Source organism: Netta rufina, assembly GCF_964035555.1.
Source record: "Netta rufina genome assembly, chromosome: 4".
In the NCBI taxonomy this organism is placed as follows: Eukaryota; Metazoa; Chordata; class Aves; order Anseriformes; family Anatidae; genus Netta; species Netta rufina.
Genome location: NC_140127.1, coordinates 77,123,801 through 77,142,887, shown reverse-complemented (window position 1 = coordinate 77,142,887; position 19,087 = coordinate 77,123,801). Strand labels below are relative to the sequence as shown.

General features: G+C 48.5%; 1 long non-coding RNA gene across 4 annotated transcripts; it reads right to left on the bottom strand.

Moving 5' to 3' along the window:
• Positions 1–4,962: 4,962 nt before the first annotated feature.
• Positions 4,963–12,905, bottom strand: LOC311208912. 4 transcript variants are annotated; one of them, XR_014618359.1, is made up of 11 exons: positions 12,580–12,905; positions 11,239–11,406; positions 10,996–11,097; positions 10,205–10,303; positions 9,415–9,488; positions 8,839–8,984; positions 8,468–8,709; positions 7,371–7,768; positions 6,482–6,580; positions 5,782–6,058; positions 4,963–5,298 (listed from the first exon to the last, which is right to left on the bottom strand). It is a non-coding gene; the product is annotated as an uncharacterized lncRNA (long non-coding RNA). The 4 variants fall into 4 exon arrangements; XR_014618358.1 differs by lacking the exon at positions 10,205–10,303 and having other exon boundaries at positions 11,239–11,428; XR_014618360.1 differs by lacking the exon at positions 10,205–10,303.
• Positions 12,906–19,087: the final 6,182 nt, after the last annotated feature.

The window sequence follows — 19,087 nt, the reverse complement described above, 5'->3', positions numbered from 1 at the left end:
GGCTGTAGGAAAATAACTGCAGTGACAACCGCGCCCCAAACTGAGCCAGCAACCTCTGCTAAATATCCCTCTATGAAGTGAATTCCAAGCCCTTAGAATTCCAGAAATCCATAGACTCCAGCCTGCCTAGAGAACCCGGCAACTGACTGAAGGAAAAACAAAGCACTTACCCCCAAAGAGCAGCCCAGGCAGAAGGAGCTCTCTGATGGCATGCCTGGGGCTCATATAGCATTTAGCCCCGCCCAGCACCCAAACCCAATCACCTGGGAAAGGGGAGGGGCAAAGCACATGAAGGTAGGAAGAGAGCAAAAGAAGCAGCTGTGTTTTGTTTTGTTTTGTTTTTTCCTTTGTTTTTTAAAATCTGTTTCATCTCAAAAACATTCAGAGAGCAGACAAGAGACCTGTGGTGTTTCTAGAAGCAAAAATCCCCTTTTGCTTTTGCTGCAGCTTTTAATGTTGAACTGATAACGGCACCAAGCAAGTAACTGAAACTTCTTCAACTGGAATTAGTTTAAACACGCTCACCATCATCTGCAAACACGGAGAACCAGCATTCACTAGCCCTAACCCTAACCCCAACCCGCACCCTAAACTCTAACCCTAGCCCCAGCCCTATTCCCTAACCCCAACCCTAGTTCCCGAGAACTTCATTTCCAGGCATGCTCTGGGCGCTCAACATGGCCCCCCGGAGGTCCGGAGTCCCAGAACTACATTTCCCGGCATGCTCTGGGCAGTCAACACGGCCTACCGGAAGCCTGGTGCCGGAAAACTACACCTACCAGAATTCCCTGGACAGCCAGCACGGCCAATCAGAGGCCGAGTTTTCGAGAACTACATTTAACAGCACTCACTGTAACCCTAGCCCTTCCCGCCCTTACACAAAAAAGCCTCAAGCCCTATCCCTAAACATCCTCGAAACCCCTACAGACCTAACCCAAACTATTTACCACACTAAACCCCTGAAGTCCTATGCCTAAAACCCCTAACCCAATAAATTAAGACGCTCAAATCCCAAACCCGCAAAATTGAGATGCTCAAATCGCAAACCCAAAAAAATAGGACGCTCAAATCCCAAACCCCCTTCCAAAAAAGAAAAAGAAAAATCAAGAAAAACAAACAAACAAACAAAACAAAAACAACAAAAGGGGTAGATCTGGTGGCATCTGCCCTGTAACCCTGCAAAAATCACGAGGGACCTAGAACAACAAAGCAAACGCACAAAATAACATTGACATCCTATCCATAAATGTGCTATAACAATTAATCACCTCCAAAGAGCTTCAAGCAATAAATGCACATACTACTAGATCGGTTTCCTCTAAAAGATCGTACCAGACCCTGACCCACCAACAGAACCCTGCATGTAGCTAACAGAAGCATCAACAAAGCACTGCCCCCAAAGAGCAGCCCAGGCAGAAGGAGCTCTCTGATGCCGTGCCTGGGGCTCCTATACCATTTGGCCCCGCCCAGCACCCAAACCCAATCACCTGGGAAAGGGGAGGGGGCAAACCACAAGAAAGAGAGCAGGAGCAGCAGCAGCTGTGTTCTTTTATTTATTTATTTATTTGGTTTTTTTTGTGCCTATCCCTAGTTTACAGCATGCAGAGTGCAGACAAAAGAACTGGGGTGTTTCTAGAAGCAAAATTTACCGTATTTATGCCTCAGCTTTGAACATAGAAAGGACAATACAACCAAGAAAGTAAATGAAAAATTTTTCCACGGGAATTAGCTCAAACTTTAGTGTTAGGTCAGAGGTTGGACTCAATGATCTTGAGGTCTCTTCCAACCTAGAAGATCTGTGACTCTGTGTGATTTACATATGAAGAAAAACCTAGGAGCGTAGGAAATTGCACATCAAAAAAAACAACGACGTAATAAGCAACGCGCATGCACGGCCCCACGGCCGCCTGCAGTACTCGTTTTCCACCAGCAGGAGGCGGCAGAGGGCGCCCCCGGGCCCCACCGCGCATGCGCCCCCCTCGGCCGCCTGCAGTACTCGTTCTCCACCAGCAGGTGGCGGTAGAGGGCACCCGCGGGCGTCACCGCGCATGCGCGGCCCCCGGCCGCCTGCAGTACCTGAATAACACCAGCAGGTGGCGGCAGAGGGCGCCACCGGACCCCACCGCGCATGCGTGTACGCCGGCCACCTGCAGTACTCGTTCTCCACCAGCAGGTGGCGGCAGAGGGCGCCCGCCGGCGTCACTACGCATGCGCGCCCCCCGGCCGCCTGCAATACCCGATTAAAACCAGCAGGAGGCGGCAGAGGCCGCCCGCGGGCGTCACCGCGCATGTGCGCCCCCCGGCCGCCTGCAGTACCCGATTAAAACCAGCAGGTGGCGGCAGAGGGCGCCCGCGGGCGTCACCGCGCATGCGCGCCCCCCGGCCGCCTGCAGTACCCCTATCCCATCAGCAGGTGGCGGCAGAGGGCGCCCGCGGGCGTCACCGCGCATGCGCGGCCCCCGGCCGCCTGCAGTACCCGAATAACACCAGAAGGTGGCGGCAGAGGGCGCCACCGGATTCCACCGCGCATGCGTGCACGCCGGCCGCCTGCAGTACCCGAATAACAGCAGCAGGTGGCGGCAGAGGGCGCCCGCCGGCGTCACGGCGCATGCGCGGCCCCCGGGCGCCTGCAGTACCCGAATAACAGCAGCAGGTGGCGGCAGAGGGCGCCCGCGGGCGTCACCGCGCTATGCGCGCCCCCCGGCCGCCTGCAGTACTCGTTTTCCACCAGCAGATGGCGGCAGAGGGTGTCCGCGGGCGTCATGGCGCATTCGTGGCGCCCGGCAGCCTGCAGTACTCGAATATCACCAGCAGGTGGCGGTAGAGGGCGCACGCGGGCGTCACCGCGCATGCGCGCCTCCCGGCTGCCTGCAGTACCCCTTTACCACCAGCAGGTGGCGGCAGAGGGCGCCACCGGACCCCACCGCGCATGCGCGCCCCTCGGCCGCCTGCAGTACTCGCTTCCCACCAGCAGGTGGCGGCAGAGGGCGCCCGCGGGAGTCACCGCGCTATGCGCGCCCCTCGGCCGCCTGCAGTACCCGAATGACACCAGCAGGTGGCGGCAGAGGGCACCCGCGGGAGTCACCGCGCTATGCGCGCCCCTCGGCCGCCTGCAGTACCCGAATAACAGCAGCAGGTGGCGGCAGAGGGCGCCCGCAGGCGTCACCGCGCATGCGCGCCCCCCGGCCGCCTGCAGTACCCCTTTCCCACCAGCAGGTGGCGGCAGAGGGCGCCCGCGGGAGGCCTTGTCGGGCGGATCACAGCTCGCCTACTGTGCCATTCGGAGCTTGTGGCTGTATTTTTTCCAACGTATTTGCTACCCACACCCCGCGGGGCAGCTTGTCTTACAAAGAATTCTCTCTGTTAATATTCTCTTTAAGGCGGGCACGAAGCATCCACTGCTCTTCTAAGCAAGCAACCTTCCTTCTGTGCTCCCTTCGGGATGCAGGACTACGTGCACTGAGATTTATTCCACTCATTTTTTCTTCGCCTTTTCATTGGCACAGTCTCCAAGGACGCCTGGCTTTCTTCTCACAGACTCGCGTCCGTTTCAGCGTAAGGCATCTTTTCCCTCCGCCGCTCTAATCCAAATTCAAATTATCCAGATAAAACAATAGTGAGGTAAGAGAGAACTGTCTGAGTTAAAGTCACCATCTTTCTGCAACTAATTTAGCAGACAGCTGTACCACATCAGAGGAGGAGGTTTAGATGCTAACCAGGCCACAGGCCCTGCTCAGGCACATCACGGTCAAGTGAGTGCCCCCGGAATCACTAAAGAAACTTAAGTAAGAATCTACTAGAAGAAAGCTGTCTCCTCTTACCACCACCTATTTAAGAGATAGTGTAGTACAGGCAGTTCTACACGCATAAAACCACATACACACAGTATACCTGACCCAAGTAAATTCCCTCTTAGAAGTCCACCATTAAGCAAAAGAGGCGTATTGTGGTGACATACAGCTGCCGTGTAATGATCCTGAAGGGATGAATCGCCCTATGTATTCCAAGGTACTACTGTGGTTTGTTTTTTTTTGTTGTTTTTTTTTGTTTGTTTGTTTTTTTCCCCCCCCAAGTACGTTCAACGGTACAGATAAGTACGTTCCCGATAAGAAAAAGAGTTCAGAATTGTTTATAACGAGTTCGTTCCACGTGTCACTTTCTCACTTAACGTAGTAATAAAGATACGCTGCTGCTTTTGGATTTAATTTCCTTCTTGAATCTCACTGGTGTAATTCCAATGGTCAAACAACCTCTTCCAGAAAGACCAGCCCCCTGCTTCACAGGAGAAGGAAAAGATGTCTCACACACGCTGGCTAGTACTAAAAAGAGTAAGAGGAAGAGAAGTTCAGGCCATCAACGTAAGTATGTTTCCCTGCCTCTTCTGCTGGCTGGTCAAGTGGAATCCTCAGGACAGCCCCAGTACCTTGTGAAGAGCTTGTTAACGCCAGCACAACTTCAACTTGTCTTTTAAAAGAAAGCTGTTAAAGGAGCAGGAGACTGTTTTTAAATGAGAACAACCGAAAATAAAATTATCTGAAGAGCCACTTACTACTGGCACATTACCGTTTAAAAGGAAAATATTAATTACGTGCAGGTGCTCCAGTCTTCGTTGCATTTTCTGTGATTCACAACATTACCTTTGAACAAAAGAGTAAGAGGAACGGAAGGGAGGATATTAACTCGGGTAACCAAGGATTTGGCAAGCTGGAACTTGGTGTCTTTAACACTTTAGCCTTGGAGCAAAAATGTACACCCTGTACAGGCTGAGCTGACTGATAAGGCAGGTGCTCCAGGGTACGTGCTACCGGGAGGTAAGTAACAAACACATTCCGCAGCTATTACCAGAAGTGGGGTTTCAGGATATGCAGACTGGTTTCACAAAAAATATTAGCGGTCTGTTGGTGACAGACAATTCGAGGAATTCAGCGCTGCCCATTACAGACTCCTCAGATCAGCACTTAATGAGAATTAATAAAACGGTTTATTTATATATATATATATATATACACACACACACACACACACACACACATATACACACACACACCCCCCTATGTTCAAAAAAATGTATACAGTTAAAATATCAAATTAGTGATCCGGTAACAACACTGTTCAAAACCAGTCTCTTTTGTATGAACATTAAAATAAATGCACACTTTTAAAAGCATTTCTTTTTAGTGCTTCCAAAGCACAGCGTGTGCCAAGGCAAGGCCACCTGAAGAATCTCCGTCCTGCTCACGGGATGAAAGAGAACTGAAGTCAGGGACCTGGGAAGCCTCAGGTGCGCTTTCATAATGTCTGCAGATAAAAACAGAAGAGAGTCTGAGGTAGATTGTTTAGTAACCACCAAGTGGTAACAGTCACAGGGCTGTCTTTAGCTTTCATTAACACAACAGCAGTTTCTTTACTCTCGATCTACGCTGAATCTCAAGTTTAAAGGCATGGCTAGCAGTTCTCGGGAACAAGACCCTCGTCTCTGTGCTGGCAACATGCAATATTACCAGTGCAGGTGTTTCTGGGAGTTTTTTTTTTTGTTTGTTTGTTTGTTTTTTTATTGGGGGGGGGGGACACGACACACAACAGATGGGATCTCTCCACAATGCAGACACTGTGTGCATTTGACAGTGCCCCATTTTAGTGCGATCCACTGCCTATTGCACGTAAAACGGCTAATGACAGTATTCAAGCGAGTAAATTCTCACCACCTGCAGGAGGGGCAGCAATGGTTATTTTTTTCAGCCTGTTGAGCAAAGAGCACCCTCCACAGGAAAAAAGCCACACCTTTCATAGCACGTCCTTAAGGTTACAGCCCAGCTTCTGCCGATAGAGGTTCGTAAAGTTAAAGCTCTGCTGCTTCTTCTCAGGCTCTGACAGTAAGATCACTTGACCGCCAGGATGGCGAGGGCAACAGCTACGTCCTCTTCCACTCTTCTGCGGCACAGCAAACTCATTCCCGGTCCGTATTCCTCTGGCTGGTACACTATTATCTACCGTTCACCTGATTAACTCTGTTGGGTAGGCTGTTGAACTCTAGCTCCTCTAGCGTTCTCTCTAAGTGCTGTATTAAGACACGATTTTTAAACCTAGGGAAGTAATTTCATTTCTTCTTCCAAAAACAGCAGTTAAATAACTCAGTATTATTTTGCCACGACAAACAGTATTAGCAGAGGCTCTCTGTTTCCAGCATGGAAGAGCTTCCCTCATTTCTGACATCAGAATGGCAAATTTAATTTGATACAGCCATCTTTCCCCAACCCACGCAAATTCTGGGTCTTTCTTCCATAACCACCCATATCTTTCTATTTCACACTTCAGCTCTAGGTAACGACCATTTACTTCAGAAAATACAACGGCAGTTTGACCGCTGAAACTGTAATAATTTCAGTATGTCAAAACAAAACACTTGTTTTGGAAAAGATTGAGATTTGCTATCATGAACAACGTTAGCGTTTAACTCTGAATCATTCGTATCTATACAAACCTTGCTCCTTCCCTTATAGCAAATTCAATGAAATACTTCTGAGTTTCCATCCGTCCTTGTACGTACCTCCTCAAGAAGAGAGAAGATTTTTTTCACGATCTTAAAGAAGAGATCCAAACAGATATTAGAAACAGATCTTGTAAATGCATTTTCAGTAAATCTCAACAGCCAAAGGAAAAACAACACAGCCTAGAGTTTCCCATTTCTGCATACAGTAATGCACATAAGAAAAAAAAGCCAGCATACCAATAATTTGAAGTGATATCGATTAGCTGATATTCAAATGTAACGCTGAATTTTGTTCTCTTAAAAGAGCAGTATCTAGAAACACCTGCCCTTGGAAAATGCAGACTAGGTTTAATCAGCAGAGAAGCCTTGTATCTCCACGAACACGCTGCCATGATCAGCAGTTAATAGAAACAAAGGGATACCAAGCCATGTTTCAACCTAGAGCTGTCATTTTTGAAAGCAGAGGTTTAAGATAACTACTCTTTACAAGATGACCGATCTATGTGGAGCATGAGCACGATTGTCTCGTATAAAGTTTAACAAAAAAAAAAAAAAAGTAGCGCAAAAGAATGAACCGGACACCTTAGATGTGAAACAACAGTATTTTTTCATTGGTTTCTGTGTTTTCTTCTCTGAACCAACTATGAAAACACGAATGGTGCTGTGATTAAGCCTGCTTAAGAGTGCTGCAGTAAGGACGGTGAGGATATAAAGTTGGACTGTGAATACATGTACTTACTTTCTTGTTCTTCCACTACTTGTACACGAGTAATCAAAAATCATTCCAAATCTGAGGTTTTATTTTCAAAATAGATCCTCATTTCAAGAAAAAGTCTTCTGTACCCCTAGCCTATTTTTAATACACTAATAAAGAACTTACTTCTTCCACGTTTGCGAACCTCTTTCACCACTCTGATTTTAATACCAGCATCGCTTCCCTCCAACATTGTAGGTGTTATTTTAAATCAATTTGGCACAGATTCAGAAGTAGACTCCATCACTCGTTTTTGGTCATCTCCAGCCACGCTGTAATTTAGAGGCCCTCGAACAAGTGCATTGGTACCAGGCTTATGATCCAAGCCATCTTTGCATCATTTAAGCAATTGAACTCATCATGTAGAGAGTCTAAGTCACCAGGTGACATTTCATCCTCTCCCTTAACAGCTGGAACCGAAGAAGCCATTTGCACAGACAAGCCATCAATTTGCTTTTCCAGCAACTGACAGTTTTCTGCTTTCTTCTCTCCATTACCATCTTGGACAGTACTGATACCAGTGTCTGAAAATTAAGAAGGAGCTTAGTAGTGCATATAACTGCAGGATCAAAAAACACAGAAGGACATTATTCTGCATCCCTTCTTGTTGAAAGTACTGTGTAGAGAGTTACTCAGCACTGTCAGATCACTTCAGTAGTTTTATTCACCCTTTGACGCAACCACAGGAATACCTCCTTTTGGGCTGCTACCGTCTCATATGACTGTCGTTAAGTTATTTGCTGTATTCCCATTTCAGTGACTAAAGTAAACTAAAGTTTCCCCTCCTTCCCCCAGTTCCAGCAAATTTTTCTTTCGACTCTGCTGCAACAGGTGGGTAAATTACTATTTGTGAGAAATTTTAATTTTTTATTTATTTTTTTTTTTACACACTTTCCTTCCCCACTTCTCCCTTCCCCACTACAGAATACACAAATGAGAATTAAAAGCTGAAATGAAATCCTTGCTACCGCCAAACCATCGTGGTGAAAGGTTTCAGCACTTTTTAGAAACAGTTCAAAATTATTGCTCATTCAGGACTTCATTACCTATAGCAACAGCCTGTTTGTCTAAGCCGACCAAAGAAATTCAGTCCCAATTAACTCTAAAACTTACGTGTCCTTTTGAATTAACACAGAAAGCACGGAGACCTTTTTTTTTTTTTTCTGCACACTATGTCCATTTATGACCACGCAAGTTCCTGTACTACAACAACTCCAACATACCTTTATTTGTTGGCATGCCTTTGAGGTTCAGATATGGTGACGGAGATCCAGCAGCACAGGGTGGCCCTTTCCCACCAACATGGTTTGTCACAACAGTGATTGTGGCCGTCGCAATAGCGGCGACATGCTACGCCTTCTCTCTTTAGTGATGCTGGAGTATTGGGCTCTCCAGGACGCTTGATCTTATTCTGAGGCCCAGCAACAAATTTATCTGCTTCATCTATCATCATACCCTGAAAAGACTTTTTTTTTTTTTTTAATATAAGTAAAATACAATTGCTTCGTCAATTCACTACCAGAGTATTTGCCTCCGTGTTACAATTCAGTTACTTTTCAAATAATGATACAGCAGATAGCAAGACTTCTCCTACCTTCTCATCCTGTTTGAACAGACTGCCAAGTGTATGAAGAAGCCTTTTTGGTTGATCTGGATCAATCTCCCGAAGGGGTGAAGGCATCATTTTCAACTACTCCTGATGATTTCCCCTTTGAGCAACAGGAACGCCGTGAAGGCAGTCTGCAGCAGAACAAGGTATCTAAATTTAGTCTACCTTAAGACTAAGGAAATACAAGCCTCGCATGCTTCCATTTCCAGTGTTAGCATTTAAGAACTAGAAATCACTATTTCCTCCCTCTACAAGACAAAGGAAAAGCAAAAGGCAAATAAAGCCCCTCTTTCCTTTCACCATCACTATAAGAACATCTACTGCATCCTGTTGCACAGGAAAGCTCACCCATGAAACTTAATTTTCAAATTCCAAGCACGCACAACATGTTTTGTGACAGAAGGCAGAAATTTCATTCTTTTCCTTCAGAATCTAGGGAAGGACGACTGACCCAAGAAACGATGCAAAGTCTACTTCCTCTCCCACACCGAGGACAGAAACACTACTTAGGTGAATTAAATAGCTGTACCAGAATATTAATAAATAATTGTGTCCATTTACCTTCATCCTGCCCCACGATATCCCTGTGTGTTTTCAGAAGATTGGTTCTCATTCCGGTTAGCTGATCTAGAAGACTGTGACAAGACATATCATATGCATTTCTGAATGCCCGTGGCTTCAAATCCTAGTTTTATAATAAAACAAGTAACTTTCAGTTAACCCGCGAGTTCTCACGCACAAAGAAATTGCTCTGTGGGCTGTACTACCGTTAACTACTAAAAAAAAAAAAAAAAAAAAAAATTCCAAAACAACTTCAGACATTCTGAACGTATTCTGAAACAACTTTCTTTCCATCTCTCTGGAAAGAGCTTTCCTCCTATCTGTGACAAAGGAAAAAAAAAAAAAAAAAGTTGTGATCGCGGGAGTCGTTACACAAAGCCACACTCTGTGAATTCACTACTACAGTTAAGATCATTTTTAGTCAAAAAATACCTCGGCAGCAATGCTATCACTGCAAACATAGCGTTGCCAAAAAAAAAAAAAAAGAAATTCAACTCAAGATATAGGAGAGGGCGAGCTAAAAGCACAAATAACATGACCGATGGAGGCTGCAACAACCACCTGGTAGATGGTTGTCCACAGCCCTCGGATTGCATGGTCGTCTTTCCTGACAAACGAATACTGGAAGAACAGAAAAGATACACCGTGTGTCCGCAAAAGCCTTCGGGGAGACTACTGAAAGGAAAACCAAACCAAAAAACTAGGAACAGCAAGTGGCGTATACGTCAGTTTTGTTAACAGAGCACCACTAATGTACCAGGAATTTCCACATTCTTCGCCCCTCCTCTACCTTGAAAATGTCACCCAATTCTGTCAGTGTCTTCACCATCAGCATTTATTTATTTATCTCGTTTTTCACGTGGACATCCAAGGAAAACATTTCGAGTCCCTGTCATCGAGGAAGAAGAGGAGAGGGGGGGGGGGAAAAAAAAAAAAAAAAAAAAAAAAGAGAGACGAGGGGGGAAGAAGCACTGCCATTCCCTTTCCTCGGTAATGCGAGCAAAAAGCTCAGGCGCTCAGCAACAACGTGCTTTGAAAGATAAAACACAGAAGAAACTGCACATTATTTAGTCTCAGCTATAGAGTCACGTGTATTTGTACCTGCTCATTTATTCATCTGCCAGTGTATTTTAGTACAAACGCTACAGAACATAGAAACCGCAAGGTTACTACCACCTTTTGTGACCGACGCGATCTTTGGCAGGAACAGCTATCGAGAAAGAACCAACAAAATCCCCTTCGTCGACAGCCATCTGAACCTTTATCGTCTAACAGCAGTCCTACAAACATCCCCTGGGATGCTCAACTCCTGAAACTTTCTGTTCAACTTGAGGCAGAACAAGCCCTTACCCTGGGCACCTTCACCCAGCTCTCCACTGCTAGCAGAGTAGCACCCTGATACTGTCCAGGACGCGCTGCAGCAGCCTACTCGCTTACGCGTATTTACTGCAGCCTGGTTCGAGACGCGCACAGAGGGACCCACGAAAAATCCACCCTTTCCTTCAGAGAAGTAAATACATACATACATACGGACGACACGGTAAGGAAGAAAAGCTGAACACACAGCATGCGGTCCTTTACCGTGGGGCAGATCCAGCATCAGCACAAGGAGCTTTGGGGCACGTGAGCGATCATCTACACCGGCCATCGCGACAAGCCAAACTCACGCACACAAGCCTCGACCTAAAAAAAAAAAAAAAAAAAAAAAAAAAACACAGAACACATTAAGTTCCTTTATAGCTTATGGAAGTAACAACCAGCATCTTAGATGCAGTTGGATAGTTGGACTGCATCAGCTTAGGGACTGCCTCCTTCAAAACGCACAGGGGGGTGGGGAAACCAGTCTTGGAAACCTGTTGCCTAACAGGAAGGAGACTGTTGTTTTCTCCTCCATAGGTGACGTTCTTCCAAGCATCGTCCTGCTCCTGGATTTTACCAGCCACGACGGGATGGTCCTACCAGCGTGAGTCGGGAACGCTTCCCACGGGGTTTCTGTGACACTGAAGTAAGTTTTCTGCAGGTACAAGTAACGCAGCACGAGACGGCAAGGAAGCTAAGGCACCGTCTGCAGCACAGCACGTGTGCGATATTGGGCCTGAGGGGACCAGTCAAAGCCTGCAGTAATCGCTGAACAGGTGGGCAAGCAGGGAGCCCTACGGGAAACAAAGCTCACGTTCTGCAAAGCTCTTTTCCCGTCAAGAAGACGGCCTTTTCTATTCAGCGCATCTACTGAACTTTAGGCTACTTCCCATTCGCTTTGGCAAGTTAGCCTTTGCGTAAGCCAAGAGGTTTTAAACCGCCAAGCACCACTGATGGTTCTTGTTCTCCAACAACAGGGAATTTCAGTCAGGGCACTCGTTAACAGGAAAGTCTGGCTCTGTTTCACACAAATCACGTACCTAAACCACGGAGACAGGAGTCTGCAGGAAGAACTCTTTAAAAGGTGAACTTAAAGAGAAGGATACTACTCATTTTTCCAGAACTTCTGCAAGGACTGCGGCAAAAAAAAGGCTGAACCAGGGACGTCTCTATCATCCCCTCTAGAATTCAGCAACTCCATACAGTTACGGGTCAAATACCACAGCTGCAGCGCAAGACAAACAAAGACCTCGAAGGTCACGTTTCTGCCTGCGTACCGAGTTCCGCTGGGAAGACCCCCCACCTCTGGAAAGACCCCCAGCCGCTCAACTCCCAAGCAACGTTGCCACAGCCAGTGCTTACGCAGAGTTTTGCTCTCTCTCGCTGCTCAGTACAGGCCCAAGGCCTCCTTTATTGCACACAGTTCAAGCAAAACTCTTGGGACATAACCAATAGACAGACAGACAGACAGAAATTGCCTCTCACGTCTGTCCTCACTGACCGCAACCAGCGTCCTGGAAAGCCCCGCAAGCACCAGTCTATTCCTAGGACAACTCCGAAAGCTGAGGCGGGACAAAGTTTAGCCTCTCGTACCAAAGACTGAGCAACAGACAGAGCCTGACAGGCCAATTCATTCTAGGTCTAAGAGGCTACTACGACTCGGCAGGCACTACGTGCCTTCCTTCCCTTTGCGCTTCCCAGCGCCGAGCAGCTCGCGCTTCCGCAAATTCAATGAAGCCTTTGAGCCGGGGCTGCAGGAAGCTTACGAGCACGCCTTGATTCCACCCCGAGGTCGCTGCGACTTACCTGGACAGTCGGGACGGACGGGCTGCTCTCTCTCCTGAGAACCCTGCGACCGCAGCACGCCAGCTGCGGCTTTCCTCGCTTTACCCGGTGCGCCACCTTCGCTCGGCAACAAACCCCGCAGGGGTCCTAGCGGCGGGGAGCTGCTTCTGCCCCGGTGAACCGCAGCACAAGGAGAGAGCCGGCTGTCAGGACGCAGGGAGAGGAAAGCCTCCGAGGCGCGGCGCGGCGCAGCCCAACGATCAAGCGCAGCGAGGACCCGTGCCCGGCCTCAACACCCCCCGCCCCTCCCGGCCCGACGGTCCGAGGAGGCACCCCCGGAGGCTCTCGCTCGCCTCACCGCCGGCAACCGCGCTCGCCGCCAGCGGCAACCTGCGCCCCCCGGCGCGCACGGCCCGGCCCCGGCCCCGGCCCGGCCGCGCAGCCCGGAGCCCACGTGGCCGCCCGGCAGCGCAGAACTACAGCTCCCAGCATGCCTCGGGACGGAGCAGTCCAGCCAACCCAGAGGGGCGTCGGCCACACGCACGCAACGGCACCTCCTCCTGCTGCCCTCTCTGCCCCCCCCCGCCGCCACAGCCGCCCCCCTCTCCCCTGTCCCCTCTCCCCCAGCCCCCCGAAGCCGCCCCAGCTCCTCTCGTGCTCCGAGCATCTCCAGCATTTCAGGAACTGGAACCCTGGAACCGCTGACGTCTGGCACGTGTCAGAAACGTGGCAGGAGACGTACTCTGCTGTCGCAAGGCACTTGCAAAGCCGGCCCGACAGCTGAAGCAGACTCACACAGTCCACCGACCAACTCGGGGCCCCCACTGCTGTCCACTCACCCTCATGCTTCAAGCTTCCGTGCCTACGCCCTGAGCTACAAGAAACAAAGAGAGAAGGTCACATCCACAATGGATACGCAAACAGTGCCGCACATGCAGAGGACTCAAACACAGAGACCAGAGCCAGACAAATAAAAAACAAACAAACAAACAAACAAACTGAAGTCCACAAATGCCACAAGGCCATGAATGCATAGCAGCCCCGGCAGGGGTAATGACAGACATACCCTTTGCAGATGAAAAAGGTGACCCTGCTCAGTCTCTTGGTAATACTGCACCAACGCGGTCAAGCCTCTTCTAGCATGTCATCAAGCTGGGTTTAGTCCTCTGGAGAGTTACACAAGTGGGTTGATTCATCTAGAGATTAAAATACAGATCAAACACAGGAGCGTATCCCACCATCCCAAAAAAAAAGTGAGCCAGCAACCTCTGCTAAATATCCCTCTATGAAGTGAATTCCAAGCCCTTAGAATTCCAGAAATCCATAGACTCCAGCCTGCCTAGAGAACCCGGCAACTGACTGAAGGAAAAACAAAGCACTTACCCCCAAAGAGCAGCCCAGGCAGAAGGAGCTCTCTGACGGCATACTTGGGGCTCATATACCTTTTGGTCCCACCCAGCACCCAAACCCAATCACCTGGGAAAGGGGAGGGGCAAAGCACATGAAAGTAGAAAGAGGAGGAGCAGCAGCTGTGGTTTATTTACTTATTTATAAGGCTTAGCTCAACAGCATGCAGAGGGCAGACAAGAGAACTGGGGTGTTTCTAGAAGCAACAATCCCCACGCTTTCGCTGCAGCTTTGAATATTGAAAGGACAACACAACCAAGCAAGTAACTGAAGCTTTTTCAGCTCGAATTAGCTCAAACTTTTATTTACGCAGAAAGAAAAATCTAGGAGCAGAACAGATTATACGCCAACAAAATCAATTCCGTTCCACTCGCAGCAAAAATCACTTACTTCAGCAGGCTATCTGAGAACCAAAAGGCTATGCTGATGGGTCAAAACACACTACAGGACACTGGGGCCGGGCCCTCCGCTGCACCCACTTAAAACCCATCCCTACACTCACCAAGGTGCAACCCCAACCCGAACACAGACGCAGCATTTCAGCCTCAACACAGTTTCCAGAACTGCTGGAAAGCAGGCTTCATCCTCAGCGAGGCGTGCTCAGGCTGCACAGGAGGGGGCTTCGGGCACCTCTTTGCCTACCAAAGAAGACTGCCATCAGCGCCTGCTTTGTTCCGATCCTAAAGGCTAACATCACAGCCCACGTTGCCTGGGACACCTGATAAACAGAAGAGAAAGCAGCCATACCGTTTTCAAGCCGTCCCTGCACGTGTCGCTCCTCGATGATCTGCAACCTCTTCTCAAATCCTCAACCGCTTCTGTGGAGAGCCTGCCATGGCACCTGCAAAGCAAGACCCTTCACAGTCACCTCGTGCTACTTGGCAGTTCTGCTCCAATCCAGCTCACAAACAGCCCGCCCTTCCCGTGCTGCTCTTCAGAGTGCAGCTTGGCCCCACTCAGCCTGTGGGGCACACCTGTGAAACAAAAAGAAAAGCATAGGCTGAAGCAGCATCCAAAGCCACAGCACAGCTGGGACAGTTACTCTCATCTGCTCCCTTACCTCTGCTCCCTCACCTGCCCTCGAGGCAGATGCTTCCATCTGCTCTCTTAGGCCAGCTACAACACCCCTGAAATATAAACAGGATTTTTACTGTACTTTGTGCAGTTAAGTAACTGCAGTGACAACTGCACCCCTAAAGTACCTGCTACATCTGTTCATCGCTCACCTTGCCAAAAGCAGCTCCGGTCAAGTCCCGCGTTGTACACTGTGTTTCAGCTTTAACAAATGAAAACGGTCACAAGATAATCATTCAGCTGCCAGCATTAGCACCCATCCCTCAACAACACAAAGGGACCCCGTTTACAATATTATCATTTCAAAACAGCAGCCCCCTTGCCTCAGCACACCTCAGAAGTAGACCAAGCCAGTCACCGAGCTGCCTACGGAGCGCTGAACAGTTCCGGAAGGAGCTCTTTCCTGCGACAGGTTCCTCCAAAGGTTTACACTCTACTGGGGACAGGAGAGAAATAAAAATAAAAGTTTCAAAAACCCCTTATCTGTAAGCTTTCAAGATTCGACAGACCTCCTCCTCAAGCACACCGTTCAAGCACTATGCGAGCAGCTGCTCACAAGCAGCTCAACTCTCCCCCCCACACACACATCTGACAAACACCACAGAGATGACTGTGCCTGCTGCCCTTCAGTACGTGCGCAGAGGCAGACCAGATGTCTTCGCCAACACAGTCCGGACAATGTATTAGCACACCCATGCACTGCCACGTTAGCTGTCATCACTAACTGCCAGGCAGGACAGCTCCAGACCAAACACATACACACACAGGCACGCCGCAAACACTACAAACAAAACACACAACACAAGGCGCAAGAAAAAGTGACCCCCGGAGGGAAGCCCTACGGCAACAGCAAGTCACAACAGGTGCTCTGCACCAGACCCAAGGAGAGACGCAAATGTCACGACATGCAACTGGAAGACACTGCCAGAACTGGGGTGATGGAGGCCTAAAAAGCCTGCCTTCAAGACAAGAGACCAGAAGGATGGGGACTGAAAACCCCATATGATTCAAAGATTGAAGCCGAAATTCCTTTAAGCGGTATATTCTTTATTGCAGCGCTGGATGCACGGGGGATCTCTCCACCTATGGTGCATACCCAAAGCAGAAAGCAGTCTTGAATTTATACAATCAATCAATATTCTACCGGCGCCTATACATATTCATTACCTACCCCCGCCTTCCCTCGCTTCTCATGCTAATTAGCCTTTTGGCACCTTGCGCCTGCGTAGAACCTCCCAAGAATTGTGGGCAGGGGCCTTTGGGACATGGGCAGGGGTCTTTGGGAGGAAGACCCCAAGTCTTCCTCACAGTGTACTTTTCACCTTTGGTCAGGAATCCGCTGAGTTGGCATGTTTCTTAATCGCAAGAGCTGGCTGTTGCTAATTCTTCCCTTTGTTGTGTCTTTATAATGAATTCCAACGTCCAGTTTTGAGATTTATAGTCCTTACATTTGTTTCTCTGTCCGTCTGCCGCTTCCTTATCGTGAGTTCCGGTGTCTTGTTTCGAGATATACAGTCCTTGTCAGGGGACTGTCCTTGCCTCCCCAATACCTCCTTAATCACATAAGACGACGCTTAGGAAATCAATTTCCAAGCAAGAGCTCCTGATGCGGCCCAGATGACTTCCGCAAGAGTGAGGATGGAAACAGACGCCATCTCAAACCGAATATGATGCACGAGACCTGAAACAGACCTGCATTTCAAGCAGCGACTGCAAGACAAGAAGTGCTCGGATCAGAGCCACGATGACTAAACAAGCACTGAGGCCCTTCAGCACCGCTACCAAGTCCCCTGTCTGGTCAGTCCAGTGTAAAAAGCTAGAAGGATATCAAGACCTAAGAAGCACAGAACAGACGCTGCAGAAGCAACACTACAGGACAGACGAACAGAAGGAAACTGTCCTGCCTGGCGCACGCACTCACGCTACAAAATAATCCCGCCTCTTCTATTAGCCTGGTGACCCAGCCACAAGCAGCCTGAACGTGACCCAGCCTGAACCACCCTCTCCGTGGCACCAAGTCTAGTCAGCCAGCAGGCACCATGCTCCTCTGGCTCCCAGCTCCCATTAGCCACCCCAGATATGCAAATACCAGGTGCCCCCCAACTTAGCTCTCAGGTTGCTGCATGGTAAATTCCCTCCGCCTCAAGAAATACACAGGCACTGGTCGTCATCTTAGGCAATTGCCAGGCTCATCATCAGCTGCAAAAACAGAGTACCAGCATTCACTAGCATGCCGGTCATGATGCCCAACCTTCTCCACAACGCTGACTACTGCTGATGCAACATACAACTATGCTCACCTGTTCCTCTCCAAATCCAAGCTCCAACAGTGCAACCAGTATCATCCACACCACCTGGGAAAACAAAGGGATTAAATGATCGTTGCGTTCACAACACATCACCCAATGGTGGTTTTTTTTTGTTGTTGTTGTTTTTGTTATTGTTGTTTTTTGTGTGTGTGTTTCCTGTATTTATTTATTTTTTAGTCTGCTTTAGCTCAACGGCATGCAGAGTGCAGACAAGAAAACTGGGGTGTTTCTTGAAGCAACAATCCCCACGCTTTTGCTGTAGCTTTGAATATTAAAAGGACAATACGACCCAGCAAGTAACTGGAACTTTCTTACCTGGAATTAGCTCAAACTTTTCTTCACATTGAAAGAAAAATCTAGGAGCAGAACAGATTATACACCAACAAAATTGAGTCCATTTCATCCCCAGAAAAAAAATCACATACTCTCATCCCCTCCTGTACCTCAGCCGCTTGCCTACCCCACGTGGCACACGCTTCCATCTGTTCTCTTTACCCACTTATAGCACCTCTAAAAGGCAAACTGGAATTTTACTCTATTGGCTGTAGGAAAATAACTGCAGTGACAACCGCGCCCCAAACTGAGCCAGCAGCCCCTACTAAACATCCCTCTACTAAGTGAATTCCAAGCACTTAAAATCCAGAAATCCATAGACTCCAGCCTGCCTAAACAACCCTGCAACGGACAGAAGGAAAAACAAAGCACTGCCCCCAAAGAGCAGCCCAGGCAGAAGGAGCTCTCTGATGGCATGCCTGGGGCTCATATAGCATTTAGCCCCGCCCAGCACCCAAACCCAATCACCTGGGAAAGGGGAGGGGCAAAGCACATGAAGGTAGGAAGAGAGCAAAAGAAGCAGCTGTGTTTTGTTTTGTTTTGTTTTTTCCTTTGTTTTTTAAAATCTGTTTCATCTCAAAAACATTCAGAGAGCAGACAAGAGACCTGTGGTGTTTCTAGAAGCAAAAATCCCCTTTTGCTTTTGCTGCAGCTTTTAATGTTGAACTGATAACGGCACCAAGCAAGTAACTGAAACTTCTTCAACTGGAATTAGTTTAAACACGCTCACCATCATCTGCAAACACGGAGAACCAGCATTCACTAGCCCTAACCCTAACCCCAACCCGCACCCTAAACTCTAACCCTAGCCCCAGCCCTAGTCCCTAACCCCAACCCTAGTTCCCGAGAACTTCATTTCCAGGCATGCTCTGGGCGCTCAACATGGCCCCCCGGAGGTCCGGAGTCCCAGAACTACATTTCCCGGCATGCTCTGGGCAGTCAACACGGCCTACCGGAAGCCTGGTGCCGGAAAACTACACCTACCAGAATTCCCTGGACAGCCAGCACGGCCAATCAGAGGCCGAGTTTTCGAGAACTACATTTAACAGCACTCACTGTAACCCTAGCCCTTCCCGCCCTTACACAAAAAAGCCTCAAGCCCTATCCCTAAACATCCTCGAAACCCCTACAGACCTAACCCAAACTATTTACCACACTAAACCCCTGAAGTCCTATGCCTAAAACCCCTAACCCAATAAATTAAGACGCTCAAATCCCAAACCCGCAAAATTGAGATGCTCAAATCGCAAACCCAAAAAAATAGGACGCTCAAATCCCAAACCCCCTTCCAAAAAAGAAAAAGAAAAATCAAGAAAAACAAACAAACAAACAAAACAAAAACAACAAAAGGGGTAGATCTGGTGGCATCTGCCCTGTAACCCTGCAAAAATCACGAGGGACCTAGA